The sequence below is a fragment of the Leucoraja erinacea genome, unplaced genomic scaffold (genome assembly GCF_028641065.1).
Source record: "Leucoraja erinacea ecotype New England unplaced genomic scaffold, Leri_hhj_1 Leri_775S, whole genome shotgun sequence".
Lineage (NCBI taxonomy): Eukaryota > Metazoa > Chordata > Chondrichthyes > Rajiformes > Rajidae > Leucoraja > Leucoraja erinaceus.
The window spans coordinates 24,206-36,148 of record NW_026576702.1 but is presented as its reverse complement, the minus strand read 5'-3'; the positions used below and the strand labels follow the sequence as shown (position 1 = coordinate 36,148).

The 11,943-nt window shown below is 41.8% G+C and overlaps 1 pseudogene; it reads right to left on the bottom strand.

Annotated features, from left to right (window-relative positions):
• Positions 1-3,730: 3,730 nt before the first annotated feature.
• On the bottom strand, positions 3,731-10,399 carry LOC129694721 (doublesex and mab-3 related transcription factor 3-like; annotated as a pseudogene).
• Positions 10,400-11,943: the final 1,544 nt, after the last annotated feature.

The following is an 11,943-nucleotide window of genomic DNA, read 5'->3' as shown; positions in this document are numbered from 1 at the left end:
AGCCTCACTTGGTTGACACCTCTTTTTTAGGTATGCTTGGTGTTTCACGCAATATACCTTACCACACCTTATTTAATCAGAGTTTATTTCTTGGCTTGATTGTTACATTAAGGTGAGGGATATACTTGGCTATGAGGTTACAGATTGTGTGATGCACATTTGCTTCATATGGCCCACAATGCCTGATGGATTCCTGGGTTTGAGCTGCCAGATCTGTACTGAACATCCTGATGTGTGTTACATAGAAAATAGGTGCAGGAGGAGGCCATTCACCCCTTCGAGCCAGCAACGCCATTCATTGTGATCATGGCTGATCGTCCCCCATCAATAACCCGTGCCTGCCTTCTCCCATATCCCTTGATTCCACTAGTCCCTAGAGCTCTATCTAACTCTCTATTAAATCCATCCAGTGATTTGGCCTCCACTGCCCTCTGTGGCAGGGAATTCCACAAATTGCAACTCTCTGGGGTAAAAATGGTTTTTCTCACCTCAGTCTTAAATAGCCTCCCCTTACATGGGTCTCTGGAAAACATTGATTGGTAGCGTTCTGGACCCTGCTTCGGAAAGGCATCGATCGCTAGTCGGCGAGGACTCCGAGCTGTATCTCTCAAAGAAGTACATGTGAAAAATTTCTCACGGACCATAAAAATGCGGGACCTTTCAGTAAAGTCCCTTTTAAAGATTATAGTTATTTTCTTAACATAACTCATGAATAAGTTGATGTCCATATGCGGATGCAAATCTTTATTTTTTTAATTCAATCCCACAGAAGACAATTTTTACTCACCTTCTGTCCCCGCTGTCCAGCTTCCGGGTTCACCGTTCGCAGGAGTTCCCACGGTAACCGCAAGAGTTATTACGGATATCGCACGGATATCGCACTGGCCGCTACGTTCATATAATGTTGCAATGCTCAACCACAAGTGTACAAGTCACTCTTGGAGAAATTCAAGCTTGCTTGAATTTTCTCCCGAGTCACCAAGTTACACGATTACCTGCCGTTAGCGCCACGGTGGTCCACGAATGCCATACTGTTATCGCACGAGGTTCCCACGATGTTAAACTCTGGTTAACTCTTGCGTCAAGTCGCCCCGTGAGAAAGGCCTATAAGACTGTGGCCCCTGGTTCTGGACCCGCCCAACATTGGGAACATTTTTCCTGAATCTAGCTTGTCCAGTCCTTTTATAATTAATTACTTCAATGAATAATTATAATCAATGAATACAAGTCTAGTCTTTTGCCAACTGATTTGTTACATTTTATCTTTCTTCTCTCCCATTTGTTGATTTATTTCCCCTTCCCTCTGGCAATTCCTAATCTATATGGTATATACATAGATTATTCAATTTAAAACCAAAGCCTGCTCTTGGACATTCATACTTCGAATTGTCCATATTTTGTCTTTAAAATGCATTGCTTTAGTTTATTATTTAAAGAATGTTGATCCAATTGTAAAAGAACAACCTATGGAGTAAAACCTGTGAAAATTAGCACAAAATTGTATTAAGTATTCCCTTTGAACTTGAATTAACTCCAGACAAATATGCCCAACTGTCCAAACAATCTTCAAATCTGAAGTGTTTTGTCAAATAATAACCAAAATTCTGCAAAAATGTGTGGATCAGACAGTATCTGTGGAGTGAGAAACAGAATTAATATTTCAAGTCAATTACCTTTGCTTGGTTGCGCTCATTCCTTCTACCCAGAGCAAGGAAAAGCTTTTAATGTCCTCACCTTAAAACCCATTAATCTCCTCATTCTCTGTAATCTCTACATCTTCAACAAGATGCCACTGCTGTTTTCCACTAAACTCCTCTTTCAACATTCTCAAGCGGTTGTTACTGCTCGGATTTCCTTGTTGGTTGTTCGCTTTTAGAGTCATAGAATCACAGAGTGATACAGCATGGAAACAGACCCTTTGGCCCAACCTGCCCACACTGGCCAAAATGTTCCAGCTACACAAGTCTCACCAGCCCGCGTTTGGCCCATATCCCTCCAAACCTGTCCTACCCAAGCACCAGTCTATTTCTTAACTGTTGGGATAGTCCCTGCCTCAACTACCTCATCTGGCAGCTAGTTTGATACACCCACCACCCTTAGATTTAATAGGATACCTCTCAGATTCCTATTAAATCTTTTCTCCTTCACCTGCAACCTTTGTCCTCTAGTCCTTTACCTTCCCCTACTCTGGGCGTCTACCCAATCTATACCTCTCATGGTTTTATAAAATCACTCCTCATCCTCCTGTGCTCCAAGGAATATAGACCCATTGAATGACAATGTTGCAAAAATGGTTAAGAAGTTTGTGGTGACCCTAAAATTGGTAGTGTAGTGGACAGTGACGAAGGTTATCTAAGGTGGTGCAGTGAGTCACACACATCTTTAATGACTGCGTCTTGAATTGCAATAACATTCTCTGTCTTTTGGAGCTATTTGGATAATTACATAATTACTTTGGCAGCTCCACTTCCTAACTAGCACAGAGTGAAGCAAATTGTTCAAAAGGTCAAGTGATAGCTGATGCGGGGGAATTGAAGTAGCCCAGCATCCAATTCAGAATAGGCTGAAAATCTTGTACATATCATGCAAAATGACTAATTTGCATATAACACAATCAAACAAACAGCATTGAAGTTGATTGGCAGAGTTCTGTTCTATTTATGAAGTAGTTGTGAGGGATAAATATTGGCAAGAGCTTTGGGAGAACTAGTGAACAAAATAGTGAACAGTGCTTTAAATATCCTGAGCTAAAAATAACCCAAAAAACATTTATTTTGTGGCTTCAAGATGGGATGCTGTTTCATTGCTTCGAGTCTGAGAGGTTTCAAAGAATATTAACAGCAATAAGAAAGCAAAGAAAAAACATAGACGCTGGAAATCTAAAATAAATGTTGGAAATACTCAGGCAGGCAATATCAGTGGAGAACGAAATAAAGTTAACATTTCCAATCCATGACTTAATCAGAATTAAGAAAAGTGAGAAATCAAATGTTTTTTGAGTTGCAAAGAAAGGTAACGATTTGAGAAAGCAGGGGTGTGAGTCCTTGGGTTTTCACAGGGTGAATGTGGACAGGATGTTTTCACTTGTTGGGAGAATCTAGAATTAGCGCTCACTGTTTAAAAGTAAGGGTTACCCAAGTAAGAAGCGATGTTTTATTTCCTCTCAGAGTAATGAGTCTTTGAATTTGCCTTAACTCAAGGGATGGTAGAAACAGCATCTTTCAATATTTTTAAGTGGAGTTAGATAGATTTTGGGTAAGCAAGGGGATGTAAGGTTACTAGGGATAGATATGATTGTGAAGATAATGTTACAACCAGATGTGCCACAATTGCATTGAATGGTAGAGCAGGCTTGAGATGACTAGCTTATTCCTGCACGTATTTTGACTGTTTATTGCATGAACTATGGGGATACTTTAGATGCGGCAGAATATTTTTCATCCTGGATGATTCTTGGGTAGTTTGCCTTTGCTCTCTAGGCAGCCATACTGCACATGCTATTCCTACATTGTTTCCCATTCAAATCCGACCAAGGCTTAGGCTGCTCAGTTCATTTCACCCATCATGGTAAGCAGATCCAACCCATTACCTACACCTATGACCATTGAAGCATAGAATATATGAAATTTGAGCTCTTTATGTCAAGCTGCTGATTATAATCTAAAAAATTGACCTTTTCATCTATTGACAGATCAATTTCACTAAAGTTTCTTTCAAACGAAGGGAATCAAGATCGAGTCACAACTGAATTACCATAATCTAGTGTTTTAATTTGATCAAATTCCAAATATAATGAACACTTTTCACATTGACTTTTACAAGTGATAATTACAGCTACTGCGTGTGGACATCCACCATACTACACCCATTTTAGGATTGATCTTATTAATACGTCTATGAGATTTTTTTTGCATGTCCTATCAAAATAGTGAAAATTCACTGAGTCCGCCTCAAGTTCATGTTGCTAGTTTTTACCTTCTTGCCTCTCACCAAGTGCCTTCAAAGACTTTTCTGCCACTTTTTCATCGCAGACAGATGATTTTTGGGAAGTCTCCATTGGGGCAGGTAGGACCATTGTTGAGCTCCCCAACAGGGCACTAGTAGAGTGAGCCAGAGATGTAAATCGTTGCCTCAGGCTAGGGTGCTGAAAGGTCATTGTGCTCCATAGGGCAAACTCACTGGAAACAAAGGGGTGATTTCCAGACAATGTTGGTCTGAAAGGGGTTTGCACTGGATAATGACTGGGTTGTGTAACGGTATGATTTAGATTAGGCAAGCTTGCCACAATACTATGGTTGTTTGGAGATACCTGGAATGGATCAGATGGGGACCTAAAGGCCGAGCTCAGCGACCAGCTGTAGGGGGATAAAGGGTAGTGACTAGAATTGTAGTCAGCTATGTCCTTGGAATTCTGCGGTTTGTTGCTGTTTTGGGGGCTTTCCCATCTCCTAGCATTGCTGGACAATAAGGTTTCAATTGCTGAAACCAAGTCATCATTGCACCCTTTCAGTACCAGCTCTAACACAGATTGTTTCTGGTTTGGAAATATTTTGGTCAGAACCTCAATAGGAGGCCTTTTGAATTCCCTTGCAGGAGACATGTCCTTAAGTACATTTTCAGACTTAAGAGCTTCTTGATGGTTCTTTGAAATCATATCTGGTGGCATCTTTAAGCTGCACGCTGTCTTCTTTTTTTCGCTCTGCATCATTGCTGGACTCTGCCAATGGTGATGTTGCTTTGCTATTTTGGATGTCTGTTGGAGAAACCAACTCTTCTATATCATCGTTGACCATGTTCATTTGCTTCTTGTCATTCACATTTCCTTCTGCATCATCATAATCATCTGGAAATACATAAATGAACATTGTAATTGGCACTTGATGGTGAATTATTGGTTTGCATTATGATATACTAGAATATGTTTCTGACAGTATTCCTTTTTGGAGAGTATTTTTTGTGAAGTTCCTGTCTTTCTCCAACTGTTTTCATTTTTCGAACTTTAAACATGTGTATCGTCTTCTTCCACTCCTCAAATTTGTGCCAGCCCCCATTACCAAACTGAAGGGAGATGTATAGGGCAGGGAGGGGCTGCTTGAGGGGTATCAAATAATCTAGCTCTTCAAACAATAAAAATAATATAGCACATAGCAGAGCAAAATTATTTTAAAATGCTTAGGAGACTGCCTTTCAAATATACACAACTTTTTAAAACCAGTCATAGAAACATAGACAAATAACTGCAGGAGTAGGACATTCAGCTCTTTGAGCCAGCACTGCCATTCAATATGATCATGGCTGATCATACAAAATCAGTACCTGCTCTTTAACCATATCCCTTGATTCCTTTAGCCCCAAGAGCTAAATCTAACTCCCAGTGAATTTGCCTCCACCCTTCCGTGGCAAAGAATTTCACAAATTCACAACTCTCTGGGTGAAAAAGTTTTTCCTCATCTCAGTCCTAAATGGCCTACGCCTTATTCTTAAACTGTGACCCCTGATTCTGGACTCCGCCAACATCTGGAACATATTTCCTGTTTCTAGCTAGTCCAATCTTTTAAGAGTTTTATATAAGATCTGCTCTCATCCTTCTAAATTCTGGTGAATGTAAGCCCAGTCGACCCATTCTTTCATTATATGTCAGTCCCGCCATCACGGGAATTAACCTGGTGAACCTACGTTGCTCTCCCTCAATAGCAATTATGTCCTTCCTCAAATTAGGAGACCAAAATTGCACACAATACTCCAGGTGTGGTCTCACCAGGGCCCTGAACAACTGCAGTAGGACCTCCTTGCTCCTAAACTCAAATCCTCTCGAAATGAAGGCCAATATGCCATTAACTTTATTTACTGCCTGCTGTACCTGCATGCTTACTTTCAGTGCACACCAAGTACACACAGGTCTTGCTGTACCTCCCTTTTTCCTAATTTGACACCATTCAGATAATAATCTGCCTTCCTGATCTTGCCACCAAAGTGGATAACCTCACATTTATCCACATTATCCCGCTCACCCAACCTATCCAAGTCACCCTGCAACCTTATCCCCCCTCGCAGCTCACACTGCCACCCAGCTTTGTGTCATCCGCAAACTTGGAGATGTCTCATTTAATTCCCTCATCTAAATCGTTAATATATATTGTAGATAACTGGGGTCCCAGCACCGAGCCTTGCGGCACCCCTCTAGTCACTGCCTGCCATTCTGAAGGACCTGTTAATTCCTACTCTTTGCTTCCTGTCTGCCAACCAGTTCTCTATCCATGTCAATACCCGACCCCCAATACCATGTGCTCTAATTTTGCACACTACTCTCTTGTGTGGGACCTTGTCAAAGGCTTTTTGAAAGTCCAGATACACCACATCCACTGGCTCTCCCTTATCCATTCTACTTGTTACATCCTCAAAAATTTCACCTTCATAAATCCATGCTGACTTTGACCGATCCTGTCACTGCTTTCCAAATGCGCTGCTATATAACATCTTCAATAGTCATTACATTATTCCGCATGATAGTTTCCTAGAAATGAAAGAATCCAGCACACGTTGAGAATGTTCTGTCGATTGCCTTGTGTTATTGCTAAAGCAAATCTGGTGCTATTTTCGAGTTATATCGCTTTTCTTGCATGGAAACTTGAACCTAATCCTGGTGAACTTCTACCGCTGCACCATCGAGAGCATCCTTACCAACTGCATCACAGTATGGTATGGCAACCTGCTCTGTCTCCGACCGGAAGGCATTGCAGAGGGTGGTGAAAATTGCCCTACGCATCACTGGTTCCTTGCTCCCCTCCATTGAGTCTGTCCAAAGCAAGCGCTGTCTGCGGAGGGCGCTCAGCATCGCCAAGGACTGCTCTCACCCCAACCATGGACTGTTTACCCTTCTACCATCCGGGAGGCGCTACAGGTCTCTCCATTGCCGAACCAGCAGGTCGAGGAACAGCTTCTTTCCGGCGGCTGTCACTCTACTAAACAACGTACCTCGGGTGACTGCCAATCCCACCCCCCCCCCCCCCCCCCCGGACACTTATTATTATTTATTCAATCGTTTGCTATGTCGCTCTTCAAGGGAGATGCTAAATGCATTTCGTTGTCTCTGTACTGTACACTGACAATGACAATTAAAATTGAATCTGAATCTGAATCTGATCTGAATCTAATCAAACTCTATTTTTCAAGGGACTGGGTTTTTTTTTAATCTCTAAAGTTTCTGCATTTGAATTCACTTTGGATGTTTGCTATTTAATACATAAACTGTCTATTATCCTATGGTCAGGTGCCACGATTTCACTTTTAGCTAAGATCAACATTTATTTGCTCATTATTTAGCATTGTATAAAACATATTTTATGCAACCTTGGGTTTTATTTCCATTATCGGCAGATTTCAATTCCTATTCATTTCTAGTCATATACAAACTCACAAGAAGTAAACCGACGTGTAAATAAAAATACATGCCTTCCTAAATTGCAATCGCGAGCCTCCCCACCCCTCCCATGAATGGCTTTTGCAGTTCGACTCTATGAGGACATTTAAAACAAGGGTAATGTTTTGTTTCTTGATAAGGAAATAAGGCAGAAAAAGGTCAATAAAGGAAAATGAATCAACCCACATCAAAACAAAATGTGTTAAACATATCAGATAAGCACAGAAAAGTGTCCGACTGTAAATTTGATAAACCTGAGCTGAGAATCACCCCGCCACAACACTCAAACAAATTATAATCCAACAAAATAGTTCCCGGCGAAGTATTTAAAGGTTAAGGGGGTAAATCACATTATTACTACTCATAAATCCAAATGAAGGTTTGCCTTTACTTGCTGGTAAAATGTAAATTATTTTCGATATTTGAGATTTTGACATTCACGTACAGATAGTGCTGTCGGAGAGTATAATACGCCAAACCAACGTCCTGCAACAGGTCGCCGCTTGGACCCAGAGTAAACAATCAAGTTTGTTTCCGCTGGTTTCTCTTTGGCCCCAGCCACATCGTAATCTACTAACTAGGGCTAATTCATGGGTTGGGTGGGGGAAAAAAAAGGTGGCGAACTGAGGGTTTTGGGTCGCCGCTGGTCCAGCTAACCAACCACTAGGTCGGTTTTGGGGGGGTTGTTTGTCGTAATCTACTCTTAGGGTTCATCGTTAGGCAACTCTTCAGAATAAAACTAGTCTTGGGGTTAAGATCTTGATTCATAATGAATAAAATGTCAATCACTCCTGAATGATGGAATAGCAATTTTCTGAATATGGTACTACATTATGTCCGTATACTTAAGCAATCGACATTGGGGGAGTCTTTGCCGAATGTCCAATCTGCATCGTTATTATATATTTCAAATCTATATATGGCACCATATGTGGAGAATGTCACTGAAGTGGTTATGCGCGGTTTGATTAGAATAACGACGTTCATAAAAGTGCATTTTCTTAAGAAATATCTAGAAATGATCCCCGCAGTATGTCCCTCTTTGTTTCAATTGTAACCAGCAATTTGATCCTTTAATCCCTGCACTGTGCAGATTTAATCGCCGTCCCTGATGCTGAAACGGTAAACGCGGGTCATCCAAACAGATCAATCCTCCCCTTTCACTCCAGCACAATTATCATAACCAGAGCCTCATGCCTTTGAACTAGCCGGCTCTTTGATTTGTTTTGTTGAGAATTAACGTGGAAAACAAACAGAAGCCAATTTGTAGTAAGAATTCAGAACCCTTAAGTGCTCACAGACAAGATGATAACAAGTGTGGCTTGCTTTGCCACTGATTGATGCAGTTAAAATGGCATCCATATTGTTGCAGCATTCACCCCCAGATTCTGCCACTGACTCCTCCCCATTCATTAAACTAAAATGTATGTTCTACACTCTTGTAATTCTCTATGAAATTGTTTTCGTTTTTTTTGGGGGGGTGTGAATATTATATATTTTAACTTTCTGGAAAAAAATGAATCTTGTGAAATCACCTCAGACTTAATGAATATGTACTGAAGGAACACACTTCGGTGCTTGGTTTTTTACACCGAAAACCAGTCATCTTCAGACTTACTGAAAGCGAGACCGAAAACTTTCCAATTTCTGAATGTAACCGAATATCGATTAAACGATGTCGTAACTAAATATTTTGTTAATCAAATACTGACTGATCCAGCTTTTCTACTGTAAAACACTGGATTTTTTTTCCCACAAGTCTGCGATCAGGCGAATCTAATACTCGGGGTGTTCAAATAATAGCTGGGAGGTGCAGGACATAAAGAACCATTCTGACTTTCCGATTCGTGCGTTCGTTGGAGATTTGGGAAATTCTACTTTATATATCCCATAAAGAGAAAAAGGTTTCCCTCGGTAATAACATTGTTGATACAAGTATAGGAAGCCGATGTCCTGAACAACTGGCAAACTCCCCATTGTTGTGTAAATACCACGGGGGCCATTAGTATTGGTAAAACTAGTCGGCAAACATTATATTTTGATGTTTTTAAGTATATTGATCTTTTGAGTACAGTATTTTCGATGCGCTTGCCCAGAAAACAATAATTGCACTGCAAAATGTAAATCTCACAGTATGCGAAACAGTTTCAATTGTCCTCACGGCATGTGATAATTATTTGTGGGTATTAGTTTTGGTGTGCCTTTAAGTAGAAGGTGATATTTAAAAAGATGTCGTCACAGGGTAAGGTGCAGGCACAGACGCGGGCCCTTCGCCCACCACCTTCATGCCGCCCATTGTGTCCCATCTACCGATCCGACATGCCTGCCCTTGGGAATGAGACTTCCCCCTCGGACACCAAAAATCCGCCGGCAAATACCGCTCACAATGGAGAGCACACTATAATCTGTTAAGGTTCAACGCCTCACACGTGGATTTATTCGTTTACAGTAATAATCACCACACTTCTAATGTTGCCAATAATGACTGCATCATCAAGGTGCAAAGACCCCCAGGACATTTTCGTGAATCTTTTAGTGAATATTCCGGTTTTCTAGTCTGAGGATTCCCTGACATGATCTCACCTGGCCTGCTGATGCGGGAGTCTGCTGGCTGCTGCTGCGGCTGCTGCGGCCGTTTGACAACCCCCGGAGGAGGAGGTAAACCTCGTGTCTCTCGGAAGGAGCTGGGTATGTATCTCTGTATCCTCGGGAAGAACCAGACTGCAAGGATTCTCGTTGCTCTGCTGCCTCCGCTGAGAGCCCCTGTGCGGCCTTGACCCGCTGTCTCTTCTCAGGATGCGATGCACTTGTCGCAAGTGCAGTCTTTGAAGCGGCAGTTAACGCTTGTGGCCTTTCAGCCAGACAGCACCCCGTGTTCCGACACGGGGGGGGGGGACGCACCTTTGGGAGTTCTCTGGGACGGTGCGCGGGGAGATTGCAGAGGGGATTTACTAAGTACGGGAGACCATAGCTATTCATGGCACCGAGCGCTCTTACAATATGAGTTCCGATTTATTTTTTTTAAACTCAGATCCTGATTCTCGTCCGATAGTTTTTTTTGGGGGCGAATGAAAATTTGCATTCAGGATAACAACAGCGGATGAGGGCAAGCCTGGTCCCAGTAGCAGCAGTGCGGTTCATTATACATCTCGGCTGCACCGCCTCGAATGTTTATAGGCAGTTATGTTCAGTCACTCAAGTGAAACGATTTCAATGAAGGATCGAAATCATTTTTTTTTTCCCTTCCAAACCTCTCCCCCCTCCATTATTTCCGAAAGGGTTCAAAACAGCTCCACATAAGGCAATCTCAATGGGTTGGAGTGGTGGAGGAGGAGATATAGGTGCAGAGAAATGAGCGGTCTCATTCTATTCTCACGGGGATTAAAAGCAAGGAGTGTTTGAAAACGAGGTAATAAGCTAATGGACCACTTCATACAGATTCCCCTTTCACAAGTTCTTCTTCCCAGTCTCTGTACAACGTAAATATCCCGCTTTAAGGTGCCTTAACTTTCAAAATGCATTGTATTATCGTCTTTCCACTTTACATTTTAGTGAAAAAGTAGTAAACTAGCAGGAACGATCTGAGATGGATTCTAACTTAAATGAATTTTAGATGGTGTTAGATCATTTACTTTCCTGTGTTCCATTGTAATCAAACCACAGGGAACAATGGACTGGTTACTTAGCTCCTCTTCAAGTGGGGGTGAGGATCTATTAACATTGTTTAAAAATTTGTCCGTGTATTGTAAAGTTTTTGTTTTGACCGCCAATAATTCACCTTACTTCACAAGTCTTGTGGGCAGTCGCTCCGCGCTCAACATTGCGCACGACAATCATCACCACTTTCTGCAACATTTGTTAATACATTACAACACGGCTGATTCGAAGTGGCAGAATTTATGCCGCATGATTTCACATTCATGGTAAACCACACACCTGAAACCCGTGAGAAATGTGCTCCCCTGGTAAACAACCCACACTCTGTGAAATTAGTCATTCCAACAATTTGAAAATTGTATTCTATTCGGGAGCCTGGGTGATTGGATTTTCAAGCAGTTAAGAAGCACTTCCACATAGGAATCGAGGTGGGGGTGAAGGAGGAGCTTTTTTAAGAGGCAATATCCTCCCTTTAACATTAGAACATTTCCTCTCTCTCTCTGGTAAAATCTTGTACAGAGTTTGGCGATTTGCCATCTGGTTTTTCTATGGTTACTTTACTGCCGGCAGGTGAATCTTAATGCACCAGTGGTAGGGGAATTATTGGGACAAATCCCTATTAGCACCGTGAGTTACGTGACATCAAGTGGCTGCTGGAGGGACTGTTGGTGTAGTAAAGCATGGCTTTGCTCCAACATGAAGACCGTCAACAATTTGATTTGAATGTTTGAGAGGTCAATGATTTTAAGAAAGAAATACTAATGACCAGGCCATAGGCTGTGTGCACACAGGCTCATTCAGCCATTTGACTCAAGTCTCACATGCTCCAAGCTCTATGCGGGAGTGATGGACCAGTGGATCCAATT